We start from the raw sequence: 21717 nt of genomic DNA on the forward strand, positions 1-21717 counted from the left end.
AACAGCGCCATATGTCGGTTCTTTGGTGTGCTACGCCATGATGATAAACATACGAACTACTAAACTGAAAAGGCTCCCAAAATTTTAAATTAAGACACCTTTGTATCTGTGATCCGATTTTGATGAAATAAAACCTATATATCGCCCCAAGCTACGATCAAGTTACCTGTGAAAACCCCTTGAAAATTTGTCTAGTAGTGTTGGAGATTAGCTCATTCAAACAGGCAAACAGACAAGGTTTTTAAAAGCAGTCTTACTGTATTCTGTTACATCCCCTACATCACCCACAATCAGTATTGGGCTCAGCATGTATGTCAACAAGATTCCTACCTCTTCATTTCACTGTACTGTGAGAAAATCTGTACCGTCGCAAGAGAATTTATGTCCTCTACCCCTGCTAGACACTATGTGTGCTACGTCCACTAATAGTGAAAGACTGTGCAAACACGGAACCAAGCTAATGAATCGTTTACACAATTTTTAGCTGTATTCCCTTTATTTTTAAGCTTCAAGAAATAGTAACTTTCGCCACACTGGACATGCTGACACCCCTCCAACGGAGTTTTGGGGTGAGAACAGAGAACGTAGAATTATTATCATTCTCTTCCTGGCGTTCGCCCCACGCTTACTGTGCAATTTGAAGATGTAATTGTCATTTCTGCCAATAAAATGAGGTGTTAGTTTCATACTTCAAAATCTGTGTTCTGTGTAGCTTGCATTTAACTGTTTCTTTTGCATTTTGGATGTAGAGTCAGTTGGGTTATTTCTTTTGTTTATTTAGAAATATGAGCTGGCCAGATGAGGAACTCTGATCTTGTTCTTCTTTCAGATTTCCTAACGGGTTCAATTAAACTCCCACATAATTAGCTTCAGTTATTCGTGATAGCTTTTCAGTATTTTGTAAGAGTAACATTGCAGCAATATTTCACGTTGGTTTTAAAGTTTGAATGAAAATCTGGTATTTGAGGAATCGACTTCCATTTATGAAACCTACTTCCTATAACTTCTCTCATGATTAGGTGACTCTGATTTAACAATCAGGAATACTCTAAGTAGTTTTTTTGGTGTGATACCGTTTCTGTTGCACGCTGTAGTCAAACTATGAGTGGAGTGATTCGTAATGTGCAAATATGATGACGAGTGGGTAGCACTCGCATGTTTTACTTCAGGTCTCAAACGAGTTACTAACGCAGATTAGTTTCAGGAGAGATACGAACGAAAAATCAAGTCGACTGGGAAATAGGTTGCGAGGATATTGCCCACAACGAAGATTCATCAGAGTAAATAGTGCGGGGAAGAGAGGGAGACGAAGAAGAAGACACGAAATATTGGATGATATTAAAAATAGACGAAGTTAGCTGCGGAGTGAGAAAGAAGCACAGGGCAGAGGAAAGTGGGGAGCGTCCAGTTAATGCCTGTTGCAAGACAGATACACTGAACAACAAAAAAGGATTCTGCTGTAACCGAACATGATTACAAATTCATAAGGTTGCCAGATTTATATTCAGGACTTTCAAAGCCCTGTATACGGTGTTCTGTGAACTGCACCCAGTGAAATTTGCACCCAGAAAAAATCGAAGAAAGATCGTCTAATCACCCAGTGTGCACTCCACAAATTGCCTTGCAGGTAGAAGAGCCGCAGGCTCTTGTCTAGAGAACGGATGAAGAGGAATGGAGATACTCGAACGAAAACTGTCATACCAAAAATTTTACAACCGGAAGAGAACGTTTTTTATTTTCTGTTCGACATAATCACAAAACTTTTAGGTATAGTCAGATCTTCAGAAACTACAGTGGAAAACATGAAAACCAAATTGTAAACACGGAATTTAAATATCGTCTCTTCTGTACTTAACAAATCATACTTTAAAATAAATGTAAATGAAATACGGTCTTACCCGTGGATCAATATAAGACACATGTAATGTAAATAAGATGGGTTGTCATATTAACTAAAAGGCCAAGATTTTGAGCTTGAATAGCTGATATAATCTGTACAGAGCTTCTCCCACACCTAGCACTACGAGCGAGTGACCTTCATGTGTAACTTCAAAACAATAAAAAAAGAATTCTCATGGTTCTGTATATCATCGTCATTATTAACAAGTGGAAGATATATGACCACTATAAAACTGAATATTAAGTAAGATATACTTTAAAAGGACAGAATATGCATCATAAAATAAAATACGTAATGCATTGAGGTGATAAAAGCCATGGGTTACCTCCAAACGTCGTGTCGGACCTTTTGCCCGGCGAAATGCAGCAGCTCAATGTAGCACGGATTCCATAAGTCGTTGGAAATCCCCTACAGAAATACTGAGCCAAGGTGCCTCTATAGCCGTCCATAATTTCGAAAGTGTTGCCGGTGCAGGATTTTGTGCACGAACTGATCTCTCGATTATGTCCCATAAATATTCGATGGGTGGCCAAATCATTTGCTTGAACTGTCAAGAATGTTCTTCAAACCAATTGTGAACAACAGTAGTCTGCTGACATGGCGCATTGTCATCCATAAAAATTCCATCGTTGTTTGGGAAGCTGAAGTCCATGAAACGCTGCAGATGGTCTCCAAGTAGCCGAACATAACCATTTACAGTCAATGATCGGTCCACTTGGACCAGAGGACGCAGTCCATTCATGTAAACACAATCCACCCCATTATGAAGCCACTACTAGCTCGCAAAGTGACTTGTTGACAACCTGGGTCCACGACTTCGTGGGGCCTGCGACATATTCGAACCCTACCACCAGCTCTTACCAACTGAAATCGGGACTCATCTGGCCAGGTCACGGTTTTCCAGTTGTCTAGGGTCCATCATATGGTCACGAGCCCAGGAGAGGCGCTGCAGACGATGTTGTGCTGTCAGCGAAGGCACTCGCGTCGGTCACCTGCTGCCACAGATCATTAACGCCTAATTTCGCCTTTCTGCCCCAACGGATACGTCCGTCGTACGTCCCACATTGATTTCTGCGGTAATTTCATGCATTGTTGCTTGTCACTGATAACTTATGAAAATGCCACTGCTCTCGGTAGTTAAGTGAATGCCATTGGCCGCTGCGTTGTCCGTCGTGAGGAGTGACGCCTGATATTTGGTATTCGCAGCGCACTCTTGACACTGTGGATCTCGCAGTGTTGAATTCCCAAACGATTTTAGAAATTGAACGCCCTATGCGTCTAGCTACAGCTAGCATACCGCGTACAAAGTAGTTAATTCCCGCCGTGCGGCCATAATCAGGTCGGAGATCTTTTCACATGAACCATCTGAGTACGAATGACAGCTCCGTCAACGCACTGCCCTTGTGTACGCGATATATACCCTCAGCACATTTTGCCTTATACGAAACCATGCCCGATCCTCTCTCCAGTCGTCTTCCAATTGAGACAGCATTGCGTCTCTAATAACACTTATACTGACACAGTGTTAAGCCCAAACATTCTGTCTTACATTGTTTCTCGTATGATTTTTTCTGACGAGTGTCCTTTCTTTTACGGCTTGCGTGACAGAGTAATCAGTGTGTCGCAGTGAGATATTGAGGAACTTAGTCTGATAACGGATAGCGCTGGAATTTTTCTTCGGTGGGAGGGCTCGAACACTAGCTGACAAGAATATTGTTGATTTAACATCTCTTACATTGTTCACATCTTACCGTTAGTTCCCTAGCACGAATTACGTAGTTTAGAATCGTGTATCATCAGTATAATTTTGACCCCACAGCTTCACGACACTATACAGTATCTTACCTCTGCACGAGTTCGTAAAATACTTGCTTTAATCGAAATTTTAAAACAATATACTTCATTCCAGAATTAATATTCACCCTGTAGCGCAGAGTATGGTGATTGTAAACTTCATTGCAAATTAAAACTAGATGCCGGACTCTAGCGGTTCAGGCGTTCAGTCCGGAACCGCGCGACTGCTACGGTCGCAGGTTCGAATCCTGCCTCGGGCATGGATGTGTGTGATGTCCTTAGGTTAGTTAGGTTTAAGTAGTTCTAAGTTCTAGGGGACTGATGACCACAGATGTTAAGTCCCATAGTGCTCAGAGCCATTTGAACCATTTTTTTGGATGCCGGACCAGGACTTAAAGGTATGACCTTTGCTTTTCGCGAAATGCTGTACCTCCTGAGGTATTCGAGCACGACTCACGACCTGTCCTCACAGCTTTATTTCCACCAGTACCTCATCCCCTCCACAATACGAAGGTAGGAGATGAAATACTGGCAGAAGTAAAGCTGTGACGGCGTCTAGTATCAATACGAAGAGACTCCGAAGCCGAAGCGAAATGCTACGAGATGGCACGTAGATGTCATCAAACAGACGTCGTGGTCCCCAAGTACGTGGCGGAACACGGCCTAAACAGAAATGTACCCTCTCTCAGTCGCCTCGTGGCATTTGCAAGATGGCGGCTGTAGCGATACGCCGAGGGGTAACTCCAAGAACCCCTCCACCGGGACCCGGGAAAATCGATACGACTGTCACTCACTGGGGACGGGGACGCAGTTGAGTGATATCAGGAGGGGGAGACGTGAGTAGGGGAGGCGCGCTCTGTGCCACACGTGTACACACATACATCAAATCTGCTCGCATTAGGTAGCAGTGCGAAAGCATATTAAGAAGTAACGTTTGCAAAAGAATTGTTCACATGGATTAGATACACAGTGCGTGAGCAAATCATCGACACACATGAACAGATACTCAAACATACACGAAGACTTCCTACTCGTATTTTTATGTGTCATATTGTCCCAGAATAGATTAAAAATAGCTCTACTAACACAGTTCTGACTAGGGATTTCTGGAAGTATCGCTTGGTAGTAAGGCAGGTGCCGTAAATGGTAATCCTCTCCCAGATCACACTTTGGGATCCCCTCTGCCACACTACTAGCTCGATAGTTATTTGGCTAAAAAAACTGGGCTCTGGTCGGATATCAGAAAGCTTGCTCTACCCTACAGAATAGAAAACAAAACGTATATTTTTAAAAAATCTGAAGAAAGTTTGTGGCACTTATTCGGAGAACAAACGTAAATCTCCTGAAAACATACTAAGAAAATTCCAAGAACAGATTCATTAACAGTAAGCTGTGAGTGCATAAGATACTATGACACCAGTTTTAACGCCCTGAAACGTTTTTGAGTCATCAGTCTTCTCACTGGTTAGATGCAGCCCGTCGTGAATTCCTCTCCTGTGCCAACCTCTTCATCTGAGAGTAGCACTTGTAACCTTCGTCCTCAATTATTTGTTGGATGTACTCCAATCTCTTTCTACCTCTACAGTTTTAATCCTCTACAATTCCCTCTAGCAGCATGGAAGTTATTCGTTGATGTCTTAATAGATGTCCTACCATCTTGTCCCATTTTCTTTTCAGTGTTTTCCATATCTGCCTTTCCTCATCGACTCTCCGGACAGTCTCTTCATTCCTTACCTAGTCAGTCCACCTAATTTTCAACATTCTTCTGTAGCACCACATCTCAGATGCTTCGATTCCCTTCTTTTCCGGTTTTCCCAGAGTTCCACTGCCACACAATGCTGTACTCCAAACGTACTTCCTCAGAAATTTCTGCCTCAAATTAAGACCTACGTTTGGTAGTAGTAGACTTCTCTTACCCTGGAGTGCCTTTTTGCCTGTACTAGTCTGCTTTTAAAGTCCTCCTTGTTCCGTCCGTTAAGGGTTATTTTGCTGCTTAGGTAGCAGAATTCCTTTACTTCATCTACTTCGTGATCACCAATTATGATAAGTTTCTCGCTGTTCTCATTTCTGCTACTTCTCGTTATTTTCGTCTTTCTTCGATTTACTCTCAATCCATATTCTGTACTCACTAGACTGTTCATTCCATTCAACAAATCCTACAATTCTTCTTCAGTTTCACTAAGGATAGCAATGTCATCAGCGAAACTTAACATTGTTATCCTTTCACTTTGAATTTTAGTCCCACTCTTGGACTTTTCTTTTACTTCCGTCATTGCTTCTTCGACTTATAGATGGAACAGCAAGGGTGAAACACTAGATCCGTGTCTTACCCCCTTTTTAATCCGAGTACCTCGTTCTTGGTCCTCCAATCTTATTGCTCCCTCTTGGCACTTTTACATGTTGTATATTACCCGTCGTTCCCTATGGGTTACCCCTACTATCCTCAGAATTTCGAACATCTTGCACCATATGATATTGTCAAACGCTTTTTCCTAGAGGACAATTCCTATAAACGTGTCCTGATTTTTCTTTAGTTTTCTTTCGATTATCAACCGCAACGTCAGAACTGCCTCTCTGGTGCCTTCACGTTTCGTAAAGCCAAACTGATAGTCATTTAACACATCGTCAGTTTTCTTTTCTATTCTTCTGCATATTATTCTTGTCAACAAGCTGTGCTGGCTGAGGATCTCACAGTTTGATGCTGTCGCGTATTGTCATCCACAAAAATGAAGTCAGGCCCGAATGCACCCCGTAAAGACGCACATAGTGAAGGATTACATTTCATCTATAATTAGAATATAGTTACCGTTCGCAGGCTGATAACAGGGGATATCGGTGCAAAAGTTTTATTGACGTTATAAAACACGGTGACTGGCAGTAGGGTTGAAACACGTCTATGGGGAGTTTTTTATTTGCATTTCTGGAATTTGAACATACTTTGGGTATCTCAAACCCTAAGCAACAATTTTGAATCTCACATGATTCAGACGCAGTCTTTGGTCAGAGTAGCTGTGTCGCTGGAAGATGTGTTCTTTTTGTCATCGCTGTTCGGCATCGAGGAGCGCGACAGTTCTATCGTTAGTGTAGTTGTGAGAGCAGACGACTCGTGGCAATGTAGCTGTAAAGTTGTGTGCATCTGTGTCTAAGTAAAATGATTTGTGTTTGAATACTGTGAAACAGAGGAGAAAGATTTGATTAGTGATTTAGAAGAAATGATATGTAAGAATATTTAAAAAAAAAGTATGAAGAAGAATGAAAGTAATACAGGATTTATCAAAAAGAATCATCCGATTTAAAAAGTCATAACTATTATGTTGTAAGTTGGCTGTTTATGTGTGTGTATGTTGGCAGCGATATGTAGCCCTCTGCATTAATAACTCTGACAGCGCTGTGCAAACTCTGCAGGAGACTCTGTGGCTGGTCGGACTAGCAGTTGGAGGTGAACAGCCAGCAGTGATGGAAGTTGGGAGTGAGTAGTCAGCAGTGATGGAGGTTAGAGGTTAATAATTAGCAGTGTTGGAGGTTTGCGGTGTTAGCGCGAGCGAATGGTCTGAATATGTATCCGTCATGGAGATTTATTACTGATGATTATATAATTTTTTTGAGCTGGTTGTCACTTGATTAAGGTAAACTCTGCTAAATACATTGTTTTCTCTGCAATAAAATCTTTCCTTTGCTAACCACATGCTTATTAGTAGTTAGATCCTTCAGTAGTTAGAAATCTTTTATTTAGCCGATAGTATTGGTGCTTGCGGCATTGCTGTGGTTCGTGTAATGAAGATTATCTGTGAGGTAAGTGACTTATGAAATGTATCGGTTATTGTTAGGATTTCTCCTAATTCAGGGTCACTCTTTTGTATTAATTGTTTGAAGTCAGGTTATTATTTCTGAGCAGTCAGATTGCGTTGCGTTAGGATATTGTGGGTCAGTGTTGAAATGATAAAATAGCAAAGAGACAATATAGTCAACTTCACTCAGCAGAGGAAAGAGCGAACTCTCAAGTTTTACATGGTTCCCGTTAGATAGCAGCAGTGTGCGCCGACTCCAGTTCTAGTAAAACTGGTGTCAAGGCAACAGAAAGCGTTTTGTGTTTACGTTTTGCGCAGTGCGGGTGAGTAATAACTCTTGAGCGTGACTTTCGGACTACATATGGTGTGGAGCCTTCTACAGCATAGATCGTTAGTCGATGTCATGAACAATTCTGATGAACAGATTGTTTGTGTAAAGGCAAATCGCCGGGCCGTCCCCGAGTGTCTGACACAGACGTCGAACGCATCTGCCATAGTTTCACAAGGAGTCCGCAGAAATCTGTTCGCCGTGCAGCTCGACAGCTCACCATGCCCCCGATGTCTGTCTGGCGTGTGTTGCGTCGACGTTTAAACATGAACCCATAAAAAATCCAGTTACTGCAAGCTCTTCTCGAAGGTGACAAACAATTATGGTTCAAATGGCGCTAAGCACTATGGGACTTAACATCTGAGGTCATCAGTCCCTTGGACTTAGAACTACTTAAACCTAACTAACCTAAGGACATCACAGACATCCATATCCGGAGCAGGATTCGAACCTGCGACCGTAGCAGCAGCGCGGCTCCGTACTGAAGCGCCTAGAGCCGCTCGGCCACAGAGGCCAGCGACAAACAACAATATGTGGGGTTCAGTAATTACGCTCTTGGCAAGATGGAGGATGACAGTCTTCTTTCGTGCTTAGTATTTAGTGACGAGACGACATTCCATTGAAATGGAAAGGTGAACAGTCATAACGTGAGAACATGTGGTACGGAACAACCACATGAAGCTATACAACATGAGAGGGACTCCCCAAAATTTAATGTGTTTTGTGCAGTTTCACGGGAAAAAGTCTATGGTCCATTTTTCTTTGCCTAGAACACCGTTACAGGAAGCACATATCTCAATATGCTTGAGAGCTCTCTCTTCCTAGCGTTGGAGATTGATTCGAACGACTTCATTTACCAACAGGATGGGGGCCCGCCACGCTGGCATCTGGAAGTGCGGGAATTATTAAATCAAAGGATTACTGAACGATGGACTGGACCAAATGATTCAGTCTTACATTACTGGCCTCCAAGGTCTCTGGACCTGACTGTATGTGATTATTTCTTTTGGGGGTTTATGAAAGACTCTGTTTATGTGCCTCCGTTACCATCAACAATGAATGAAGACATCGCACAACAGCAGATGTGGAAGCTGTAACTCGAGACATGCTCGCTGCGGTGTGGAAACAATTTGAATATCGCATAGACATATGCCGTGCATCTTAAGGGAGGCATATTGAACACCTCTGAAAAGGTATCGAAAAAAAGCTTTTTGAGTTTCCCGTTCATTGTGTATGTTTATTAGTTTCAGACTTATAGACTTGCCAAATCAGATGACTCTTTTTGATACACCTGTATTTTTTTCACTGTAAGGTATTTTTCATGATTATTATTTCTCTGGCTTTTGTGAGAGTAAGAGTTTGATATCAATGTTGCCCTTTTTCAACGTTAAAGGGTGTCGTAACATGAATTTCGTACAATTAATAACATATCAGATAGTTTAAAACAGTTTGTTACAGGAATATTTCACGTAAGAGCATTGTCCACACCCTCGATCCAAGTCATTTTTATTTAAAGAGTGTCTCACTCAGCGATGTGTATAAAATAGACTACTTGTTGTCTGGAGCATTGCACTGAGCTCTCAGCTGTTGTAGTTAGAAGTCTGCAGCTGGTGCACAGAGAACAGCAAGCGCCGCGTTTCCAAGCAACTGCGTTACGAGATAAGACATTTTCATTTTTTGCTACGAAAATTATCAAAGGGCGGGGACAATTTCGAGAACAGCATTATTAGTCAGATTTATTTAATTAAAGAGATTAGTAGCGAAGTTCAGGATTTAATCAGTTTGCATTTTTTTATAATGATTATAAAACATGGACAAATTCATATTGTATTCTCGCAGGCAGCTATATTTGGTTTCTCTCGCAGTTGGAAATGCACTAAGTCATCCTAAGCTAAACAATAGCAATGTTACAACCAATCACCAAGTCCGTTCAAAAAATTAAATGAAAAGAATGTAATAAAGGAAACGTTCAGGGTGTACCTTATAGCCTGCATGTCCTTCCTTATTAACCCAGTGACGGTTGTTAATGGATTACGCTAGTCTGCATTTTTGAACTTTCCTCAGATGATTTGTCACTATTTGGTGTTTTTTAATCATTTGTTAATGCTGATTCCAGAAATGACTTCCGTTTTGTTCCATCACATCAGTTTTTGCACAAAATAAGAAGTTACGTACATTTCAAATAATTGAACTTTATTTATTCAAACGAACATGTTACAAAATGGCCGATTTTTCTCAAGAAACATTATTGAGACATTAAAAAAGAACAGTACTTACAAATCTGTATTTGGTCTAACAAAGAGCAAAGGGAAGATGTCCAGTAATTTTCAAATTGTCTCTTTTTTTACTTACTTGCATACCCGCCGTCTTCTCCACCTTTACCGTCCCTCTTTAACTTCCAGCAGTAGTCAGCCATCATATTTTCATTCCATATTCCCTGGTATCTTTTCTCCAGTTCCTCGATGTCCTGGTGGAAGCGTTCAGTTTATTTTTCACTGTAATGTCCCAGATTTTCCGGAAAATAGTCGATGTGGGAGTGCAGAAAGTGAACACCAGTATTGCAGCCCAACTTCTGGAAGTTTTCTAACATAGTCTCAACAACATTCTTGGGATCTGGATCTTTATTCCCAAGAAATTTTTCAGTGGCAGATCTGAAGAAGTCCATGCATTCTTTCCTCTCTCATTCATTGTCTTCTGAAAATTCTCCGTCTCTCACCAATTTACGGATTAGAGGACCAACAAAAATTCCAGCGGTTACCTTTTCTCGTGTGATGAAGGAGAATTTCATTAAAAGATACTCGAAGTAGGGCCCATTTTTTGGTAGAGCCTTTACAAACTGCTTCATAAAACCTAATCTGATATGTAGTGGTGGACGCAAAACTTTCCTGGAATCCACAAACGGTCTGTGTACGACATTTTTAGTTCCAGGAGTGAAATGCGTCCGCTCTCGGCAATCTTACCAATGCCTCTGTTTCGTTCGGCTAGGCATTTCCGTATATCCCGCCTGTTGTCCTAATAGCAGTCCTATAACTTCGGAATCACCACAGACAAACTACTCATGTTCCTTATATTTCATACTTCTTAACAGAACCTCGAGGTTCTCAAATGTCTCTTTCATCAGAACTGAATGAGTCACAGGAAGGGATCCATAAACATTCCCATTATGAAGTAACACACCCTCGAGGCTCCTCTTTGATGAGTCTATAAAGTCTCCACTGATTAGAATCGTGCTCGATTCCATAGAACTGCGTTAACTTATTAACATTATTGCAGCACCATAAAGAATTTTATGTGAGAATGGAGAAACTAGTTCTTTTTCTCTTTGCCTGCACCATGAAAAGTTTGTTTCTGATGCCAGAATATTCTTACTTTTTAGCCGTCACCCTTGTAATTCGGCAGATTCCTTAGGCGAATTCAGATCTCGTACTAGATCGTGAAGTCCACTCTGGGAGAACTGTTGTGACGTTACGTTGTGTGGAGGTTTATAGTCATCATCATTACTACCAGGAACACCTTCGGTAGCATCACTTTCAGAACCTTCTGGCTCTTGTTCTCAAAATCAACTGGAAGGAGAGGGGCAGGCGGTTCCTCTCCACGTGGAACGGGTTTAATGGCAGACAGAACATTTGGGTACACGATTTGTTTCTTATTTTTCGCACTGCATCCCTGACCTTTTGCTGAACAGAAACAGCAGAAGGTGGTCTTTCAGCTTCCTCTAAACCACAGGAATTGCAAACGCCTTGCATGACTTCTTTCCCTTACTAAACAACCTCAAACTCTGAACACAATAACGCAAACGTTCTTGGGCGCCCATGCCTTCTCCTGGTCTCCAAGTTTAACTTTAAAACAAGCTTAATAAGCTTTCTTCACAAAGTCTGTTATGTCTGTTCGTTGCTCTGTGAACTTTCCACAACTGTAACAGAAAATATCAGGTCTGTTCATACATTTGCGAGTCGACATTATCACAGATAGAAGTACACTACTGGCCATTAAAATTGCTACAGCAAGAGGAAATGCAGATGATAAACGGGTATCCTTGGACAAATATACTATACTAGAACTGACATGTGATTACATTTTCACGCAATTGGGGTCCATAGATCCTGAGAAATCAGTACCCAGAACAACCACCTCTCGCCGTAATAACGGCCTTGATACGACTGGACATTGAGTCAAACACCGCTTGGATGGTGTGTACAGGTACAGCTGCCCATGAAGCTTCAACACGATACCACAGTTCATCAAGAGTAGTGACTGGCGTATTGTGACGAGCCAGCTGCTCGGCCACCATTGACCAGACGTTTACAGTTGGTGAGAGATCTACATCTACATCTACATTTATACTCCGCAAGCCACCCAACGGTGTGTGGCGGAGGGCACTTTACGTGCCACTGTCATTACCTCCCTTTCCTGTTCCAGTCGCGTATGGTTCGCGGGAAGAACGACTGTCTGAAAGACTCCGTGCGCCCTCTAATCTCTCTAATTTTACATTCGTGATCTCCTCGGGAGGTATAAGTAGGGGGAAGCAATATATTCGATACTTCATCCAGAAACGCACCCTCTCGAAACCTGGCGAACAAGCTACACCGCGATGCATAGCGCCTCTCTTGCAGAGTCTGCCACTTGAGTTTGTTAAACATCTCCGTAACGCTATCACGGTTATCAAATAACCCTGTGACGAAACGCGCCGCTCTTCTTTGGATCTTCTCTATCTCCTCCGTCAACCCGATGTGGTACGGATCCCACACTGATGAGCAATACTCAAGTATAGGTCGAACAATCTGAAGATCTGAGATCTGGAGAATGTTATGGCCAGGGCAGCAGTCGAACATTTTCTGTATCCAGAAAGGCCCGTACAGGACCTGCAACATGCAGTCGTGCATTATCCTGCTGAAATGTAGGGTTCCGCAGGGATCGAATGAAGGGTAGACCCACGGGTCGTAACACATCTGAAATGTAACGTGCACTGTTCAGAGTGCCGTCAATGCGAACAAGAGGTGACCGAGACGTGTAACCAATGGCACCCCATACCATCACGAAAGGGTGATGGCGATGGCGATGACGAATACACGCTTCCAATGTGCATTCACCGCGATGTCACCAAACACGGATGCGACCATCATGATGCTGTAAACAGAACCTGGATTCATCCGAAAAAATGACGTTTTGCCATTCGTGCAACGTGGTTCGTCGTTGAGTACACCATCGCAGACGCTCTTGTCTGTGATGCAGCGTCAAGGGTATCCGCAGCCATGGTCTTCGAGCTGATAGTCTATGCTGCTGCAAACGTCGTCGAACTGTTCGTGCAGATGATTGTTGTCTTGCAAACGTCCCCATCTGTTGACTCAGGGATCGAGACAGGGCTGCACGATCCGATACAGCCATGCGGATAAGATGCCTGTCATCTCGACTGCTAGTGATACGAGGCCGTTGGGATCCAGCACGGCGTTCCGTATTACCCTCATGAACCCACCGATTCCATATTCTGCTAACAGTCATTGGATCTCGACCAACGCGAGCAGCAACGTCGCGATACGATAAACATCAATCGCGATAGGCTACAACCCGACCTTTATCAAAGTCGGAAACGTGATGGTACGCATTTCTCCTCCTTACACGAGGCATCACAACAACGTTTCACTAGGCAACGCCGGTCACTTGCTGTTTGTGTATGAGAAATCGGTTGGGAACTTTCCTCATGTCAGCACGTTGTAGGTGTCGCCACCGGCGTCAACCTTGTGTGAATGCTCTGAAAAGCTAATCATTTGCATATCACAGCATCGTCCTCCAGTCAGTCAAATTTCGCGTCTGTAGCACGTCATCTTCGTGGTGTAGCAATTTTAATGGCCATTAGTGTATTTCATGGATCTACAAGAAAATTAAGAACTTCTCTCGAAGAAAAATTATACATAAAACTGCCTTCCCACGAAAAAACACACCAATCACTGCTCTGTAAGAAATACTAGTGCACTCATTTCACTTGCAAATAACAACAAAAGCCGCGCGGAGTAGCCGCGTTGTCTGGGGCGTCTTGTCCCGGTCCAGGAGGCTCTCCCCGTCGGAGGTTCAAGCCTTCCCTCGGGCATGGGTGTGTGTGTTGTCCTTGACGTAAGTTAGTTTAAGTTAGATTACGTAGTGCGTAAGCTTAGGAACTGATGACCTCAGTAGTTTGGTCCCATAAGACCTTCCCACAAATTTCCAGTTTTTTTTCAAAACAAACAGCTGCTGGTCCAGTTGTGCCAACACAACGGCTTTCAAGTCTGTAGAGTGAGATTTCCCTATCCAAGTCCCTTAAATGTACTCGCTTTCATAGCGTAAAAACTGTACACGTTAGACAAAAACTAAGAACAGTTTTGGAATCAGGGTAAGAAATGGAGTTAAAAACACATATTGAATTTCAATCACCCGATAGCATGCAGACTAGAATGGTTAAAGGGTGCGTGGGAATGTGCGGAGCAAGGGACTTGATACAGAGCAACAGGAAACGCTTTGTCCAAGCAGTGTCGGTGACCGGTGGACAGGACCGCGTCCGGGGTGGCGTAAGATTCTTGGAAGTGAGGTCAGCCCAGAACCCACAAGTGGCAGCGAGCATTGTCCTTCCACACCAGTGTTTGGGGCTAAGGACCGGCCACAGGCGGCACTGTGCGTGGCCTGGAGTTAGGGAGGGGGTGCTCCCATGCTTTCTCCCTTTTGAAGATAAACATCTGCCATTTATAGAAGGCGCAGGCCACAGGAAACAAACTCTAGCCACGTTTTGGCCCTCTTGGAATTTCTCTAAGCCAGTTGCTACACTACAGCATTGGCGGCTGAACGCGTTGTTGGTGTAAAGATGCACGTCAGGTAGTAGCGTTGAAATGAATGCTTTTGAAAGTAGGGGAGAGTTTTAAGTTTTCATTGGAATCTGGAAAAGACGCACCATTTTGGGCGGCTCTCTGTTGGAGGAAAGCCTATCGATTGGGCCGCAGTGACTCATAATTTTTCGATTGGCGACTGGCACATTTTGGTGGCAAGGAATACGCATGGCGTAAGTGTGTGCCGCAAGAGAAGCACTTGTCGGTAAGACGCGAAACTGTCTTGTTCGGCTCGGCGGTAGGAAGCAAGAGTGTCCAGTTACACATTCCTGTAAGACGCTCGAGTGTCCTGATCGACTTGGCGTAGCAGTCTGGTACAGGCTGCACCATATTGGAGACCTGCAAAGGACCTCAGGACTTAGTCTTCGCGAGGGGTCCAGCCAGCATGTCTGCAGCGCACAGCTTGGCGCAACTCACTCATACCTACTGTGAGCACAATTTGCAAAACAGGCAGAGTAGTTCAATTTGATTTCATATTTGTAGAATCCAGAATGATCACCTGTCTCACCTCCTTTCACACTGATGATGAGTATGTGGACTTCTGGGTTTTAGTCATCAACTTCCAGTCACTGTTCCGATCGAGAATTACAGGATTAAATAATTTGTAGTTATCGAAAAGATCTGGTGACAGTAAGTTCTGAAGAGAGCAAGAGATAATTTAAGCGACAGGAGATTGACACTGCTTGCCATTTAATCTATCTATATCCGGATCCTGCTCCAGCTACTGCCGGGTCTGGGTGCTAACGAGTCCTCTCCATTTGGCTCGGTCCTCCCACCGCTTTTCTTCCTCCACTTGCTGCCAGGTCACACCTCTCCTTTCCACAGATATTCTCACTCCCATTTTCCACCGTTTTCTTGGGCGCCCTCTAGGTCTTTTCCCATCCATCTTTAGTTCTTCCATAATTTTGGGGAGTCTCTGCCCATGCATCCTCTTAACATGCCCATACCATCTTAATCTCTTTTTTTTCCAATTTTTTCTCTCATAATTTCTTGTTTAAGGTCCTTTCTAATCTCTACATTCTTTACTCTGTCCATTCTTGTTTTTCCCTTAACTGCTCTGAGAAATTTCATTTCCCCTGCTTGCAGTCTGCTCCAGTCCCTTTCTGTCATTGTCCATGTTTCTCCACCATAGGTGACAATAGGGAAGTAATAATTCTTATACGTAAGGAGATTTCCTTTTTCTGAAACTTCCTTATTCCAATTCAAGTGTTTTATTGTTTGGCAGAAATTGCCTTCCTTCTGTAACCTCCCATTAATTTCGTTAGTTATTCTTCCATCCCTAGATATTTCACTCCCTAAATAAGTGAAACTTTCTACCACTTTGAGGGGTTCTCCATTCAAGGTAATATTTCCGTTGATCCCTTTCTCTCTTCCAAATACCATTGCTTCACTCTTATCTTTATTTACTTTAATCCATACCTTTTCATTATTTCCTTCCACGCATCAAGTTGTAACTGTACATCTACCTCTTTGTCACCCCACATTACCATATCATCTGCAAAAATTCTTTTTGTCTTTTTCTTTTACTATATCTTTAACTGCCCTATTCATTCTCTCCATCACAGCATTAAGAAGTGCAGGAGATAGAATACTTCCTTGCTTAAGTCCTTGTCTTATTTCGAAGTATTCAGAGTTCTCCAATGGTGTTCTAATTCTGCAATTGTCCTCTGTACATTGTCTTTATTACATTAATGTATCCATCTTCTATATCTATATTCTTCATTTCTTCCCAGAGTCTTTCCCTGTTAACTGAGTCATATGCCTTTTCTATGTCTATAATAACCATTATCACCCTTTAGTTATATTCCCAACTTTTTTCCGTCAGTCGACGGATAGAAAATATCAGGTCGATCGCGCTTCTTCCTTTCCGGTTCTTCACTCAACTCCTTTTCTATCTTTTCACTTATTCGATTTAGTAAAATTCTTTCAAAAATCTTGGCTGTATGACTCATGACGGTTATTCCTCTGTAGTTTTTACAAAGTCTTTTATTGCCTTTTTTGAAGGTGGGAACAATGTCTCCTCTTCTCCAATCGTCAGGTATTGTTTACTTCTCCACGCACTTGATAGCACTCTATACAGCCACTGCATTCTCATCGGGCCTGCTGCTCTTATCATGTCCATTGATACTTCATCAGGTCCTAGGGCTTTCCCCTCATTCATCTTCTTCACAGCTATTTCCATTTCTTCCAGTGTAATTTCTCCTAATTCTGCTTCCCGACTTCTCAGTTTCTCCATTATTTGCTGTTTCCTCGTGTACCCGCTCCTCAGCGTTTAACAGTTTCTTAAAATGTTCTTTCCAGAGATCTTTTATATTCCCTGGATCTTCAATCACGGTACCGTCCTCTGTTTCCATCTTTACTGGTACTTCAGAAGCCTTCCTTTTATTTTTCATCATTTTATAGAACATTTTCTTATTGCTCTTCACATCTTCTTCAAGTTTTTTTGTAAACTCTTCCCATGCCTTTTTCTTTGCCGTTTCCACTATTTCTTTGCACTTCTTCCTTTCCTCTATATATGTTTTATGGTCTTCATCATTTTTAGTTTTCCACCACTTAATTCATGCTCCATTTTTTCTTCTAACTGCTTCGATTGTGGTATCGTCCCACCAACTTGTCTGTCTTACTTTTTCCTTTACAGATGTTCTACCACATACTTTTTGTGCTGCTTCGACTAAAGTGTCTTTGAATAAACTCCATTATTTTTCTACATTGCAGAAAACTTCTTTTGGAAATTTTTGTGTGATTAATTCTCTGCACTTCTCAGTACTTTCACTCTCCTTCAGTTTCCATTCCCGTATTCTCATCACTTTCTTCTGTTTTCTATTTTTCACACACTGATTCATTTTCCGTTCTCCCACCAGTGAAGTATGGTCTCCATCTGCACTCACACTTGGAATTTCCTTCACATTTATTACTTTCTCTCCCCATTCCCTGTCTACTAGAATACAATCAATTACACTCTTGGTTCTTCCATCCCAACTGTATCCGGTGATAACATAACTTTCTCTCTTCATAAACCAGGTGTTTGCTGTTTTCATTTCATTCCTCTAGCACAAATCCAGGAGTCTTTCCCCTTCTTCATTTCTGCTTCCATAACCAAAACATCCCAACATTTGTTCAAATCCCTTTCTGTCTTTGCCTACCTGTGCATTAAAATCTCCCATCACTATATTAGCACTCTCTATATGGTTTTATAACTAATTTTCAAAGTCCATCTTCTCTTCTTCGCTACATCCCACTTGAGGTGCATAAATCTGGATTACTTTTAGTGTTTCTTTTTGGAATCTCAGCTTTAAGATTATGATCCTGTCTGATATATATCTCACACTTTCAATACAGCTTTGTACATTCTTATTCACCATCACTGCCACACCATTTCTTCCAAACCTGTTATTCCCACTCCAGTACAGTTTTCCTCCTCCTCTCAAATTCTTCTCACCTTTCCTCTTCCACTTTGTTTCGATTAATCCCAATATATCTAACTTTCTCTCCGTTAGTACATCTGTCATTTCTTCCAGTTTTTCATTGAGGGTTAATATATTAAGGGTTTCAATATTTAGGTTATTTTTTAGTCCAGTTGGTTTCATCTTCTTGTACTGATTAATATCATCAGGTCTCCCATCATTCGCACCAGTACTTGAAGAAACAGTGTGGTCAAATCCTGAGTGGTTCGTTCCTAGGCTCGTCTGTGTTTTGAAAGCAATATCTGAAGACTTTCCTACTGGCTTGCTAGGCCTAAAGCAAGAAAGGATTTTTCTGTTGGGGTTGTCTCCCGTAGCCTTTGGAGTTTCTCCTCCACCACAAGGCAGTGGTTCCCTTCTCATTTAATCCCCAGAAAGGAGGGTTGCCTCATCTACCAGCTACGCCGTTCCGAACTCTTCCTTCTCCGCCATCACTGCCATTAAGGTCTTCACCCGTAACCCTCGGCATGGGTTCCGTGTTATACCCCACGGGGTTGGGTCCCTGCCTGAACTCAGCCATCCTAGCACTCCGGCCTACTGAAGTGTAGGTAGTCCCCCCCTTCGACGTGGACACGCCAGACAGGAATTACCCCAGTGGAGGAATAGGGAAGGGGAACCTACCTTTTAACATTCTGCGTGGTGTCTGTTTGCTCTATATCGTGTCTCCCTACCACTTTCGCGCAACGAGGCTCTGAGCGTGTTTTTTAGGGAATTGACTAGTTTGAACATGAGTCCTGTTGCTGGTAAGGAGACGCCAGACCACACATGACACATAGAATTCAGAAGAGTTCAGTGAGACTAGCGATGACATAACCAAATACTTAATGATTTCAGCGTCAGCTCCACTGCACTCCCTGTAAAAGAATCTTAATACTAACTAAATTTAGTGGAAGGGGTTCAAGGCTTTCCTATTTTTAGTTAGCTGGTAAAATAACGTCGAAAAAGCAGTTAAGTTTACCATTGGAAATTTTATTCTACTCACAAAACATTGTTTATAAATTGCACTATTGATGAAAGGAAATGTTTTAATACAGGATGATAAAAACCAACTGCGTTCAACAAAAATGTGAACGAATATTCCCTGAATGGGTTTCCAAGTTTTATAATGGATCGAAGGATGACCTATGCCATATCACATCTATAATCTAGGTTTAAATTAAGTTTCACAAAAGAGAAAACTATCAAAATGGTCTACAGTGACCCTCAATTATCTTTAATTACTTATCTAACTTGTTGTAAATTACAGTGGCTGATGTGGCTTCTCAATAACTATATAACAGAAAAATCATCGCGTTTCAGATTTTTACTTCAAGTGGCAAATGTGAACACCATGAGCTTTAATTGACGATCGACACTAGTATTACGCAAAAAGGGAGTGTAACAGATGAGATTTCTGCAGTTCTGAGTGAAGCTTTTATGCGCTGTTATGCGGCATTGCGTGCATTCATTACCTTGTCAGTGTTCGTCAGGGGGTGGCGGACAGCACAGCTCCACTCACCTCTCGTCTCGGAAGCAACTCCCTCCTAACTTCTCCTTACTACAATTTACCGAAGTTGGTTTAAAAAAACTATCTGGCTGTGTTTTCATCTGACCAATCATGGTCTCAATGTTAACCTTAAGCTCCACCTACAAAAATTCTGTCTATCTAATGAGAAACGTTATACTTTTCGTGGTGGGGCAATGTTTTTAAAGTTTGCAACGTAACAGAGACGCGAAAAAGTCTCACGCTAAAACTTGCAGCTGGGGTGGTCCTTTTTGTGTTATCGTAAGATCTATACTGTTCTTCTGGAGGGCTCTAGCTTTTAACATGGGCTGGGGGGTGGTCCTGACGTACCAGAGACGCGAGAAAGTCTCACGCTAAAACTTGCGGCTGGGGTGTGGTCCTAGCGGTTAGCTGGAGACGTGCGTGTCCGTCCGTTATCGTAGGGCCTTCCAGCTTAACACGGTTCTGCTCTCGGCTTCTGTTCTCGTTTCTCCCCTCGGAACTGCGTCTGTCTCACGGTGGGAAGGTATGACACGCATTTAGGCATTCTTGTGTTAGTCTGTGGTATTCCATTTGCTCACTCGTTACTCGTATTACTTTGGTTAATTTAATGTCACGATTTATTCGGAGCTATGTGATATACTACTGGATTTGCTTATCATGTCAGGATTTTCATGGAAGGTGTTGGATTTGCCTGGCACCTCACAACCTCCGTGGAGCCAGGTTAATGATTGTGTATGATGCCACAATCAAAGGTTTCCATTTAATCTTCATGCAAATTTGGATAGATATAATTATCACAGTTTTTTAATTATGTTTATGAATAAATGGGAGTACTGAATTTAATCACTTACTATAAGTTGTAAGGTTCAGTCTGTGTCAAGGAGGATATTAGCTATCAGGTCAAAATTATAGCCAGTTACAAAGCGTTATTCAAAGTGAGACATTTGTTTCACAATTTCCCCACTTTAAGAGCTATGCCTAGAGCTGAAATTTTCGCATTATCCATTTAACTTTGAGCACAAACATTTAGATGTTAGTTCTTAAAGCGGCTGACTGCCCACAATTAGTTTTGGAGGTTTTAGAAAGTGTGCTGTCTGTAATAATCTTATTTCATTTTGCTACCGGCTCCGGTTCTGAACCATCATCATGGGCAATCGATCAAAATACTCGCGAAAATTATCACAGACATAACAAATGTCATACATGCTACCACAGGAAACCCTAACTGCCAAGATAAAATAAAAACAAAAAGTGTTACAAGATTAAAATATGATAGCGCATTGACACAAGGGCAACAAATGATGATCAGAAATACAAGTCAAAGAACTTCAAAGTCAAAGATGTGAGTCTTGACCCCTCAGATTAAAAAATTGAAGTGTTAACAGTTCTACAATTGATTGAGATTACATAAAGGCACGAATAAAATAAAAGGTAACAGATAAAAAAGATTGATAAATGTAGGAATATACGACATTTTACAATCCATTTAAAAAATTTAAGCATGTAACATACAAGCTAGAAAGCAATTCACGAAGTTAAATTTTTGAATGGATTGTAAAATATTGTATATTCTTACATTAGTCAGTATTGTTTATCTCTTACTTCATATTTTATTTTCTTGGTGTTTTTATGTCATCTCTGTCAAGTTTAAAATTGTCAGTTTTGTAATCTGAGTATCACGGAATTATTTAATCGTAACTTCTGTGGATTTGGTCAAGACCGTCAACTTTTGACTTTGAAGTTCTTTGACTTGTACTGGTGAACCTAACTTGTTGTCCTTGTGTCAAGGTACCATCATGTTTTAATCTTGTCACAATTTTTTATTTTATTTTATCTTTCCAACTATAGTTTCCTGTGGCTGTAGTAGTAGTATGGTGTTCTGCCTTATGGCAGGTCTTGTCATGGGTTAAGCCTCTTCCACTTTTGTCTGTCCATAGCCAGTCTTTTCATTTCTGAATATTTGTCTCATGCTATATTGTTCAGCACTTGATGTCTTCTTTTTTCCGGGGGAGGAGATGGACAGAGAGAGTAGAAGAAGTAGATGGGTAAAAAGGGGACAGGTAGAGTTGGAAAGAGCAAAGGAAGGGGAAGAGATGGATAGAGAAAGGA

This window comes from Schistocerca piceifrons, chromosome 4 (genome assembly GCF_021461385.2).
Source record: "Schistocerca piceifrons isolate TAMUIC-IGC-003096 chromosome 4, iqSchPice1.1, whole genome shotgun sequence".
NCBI classification, from domain to species: domain Eukaryota; kingdom Metazoa; phylum Arthropoda; class Insecta; order Orthoptera; family Acrididae; genus Schistocerca; species Schistocerca piceifrons.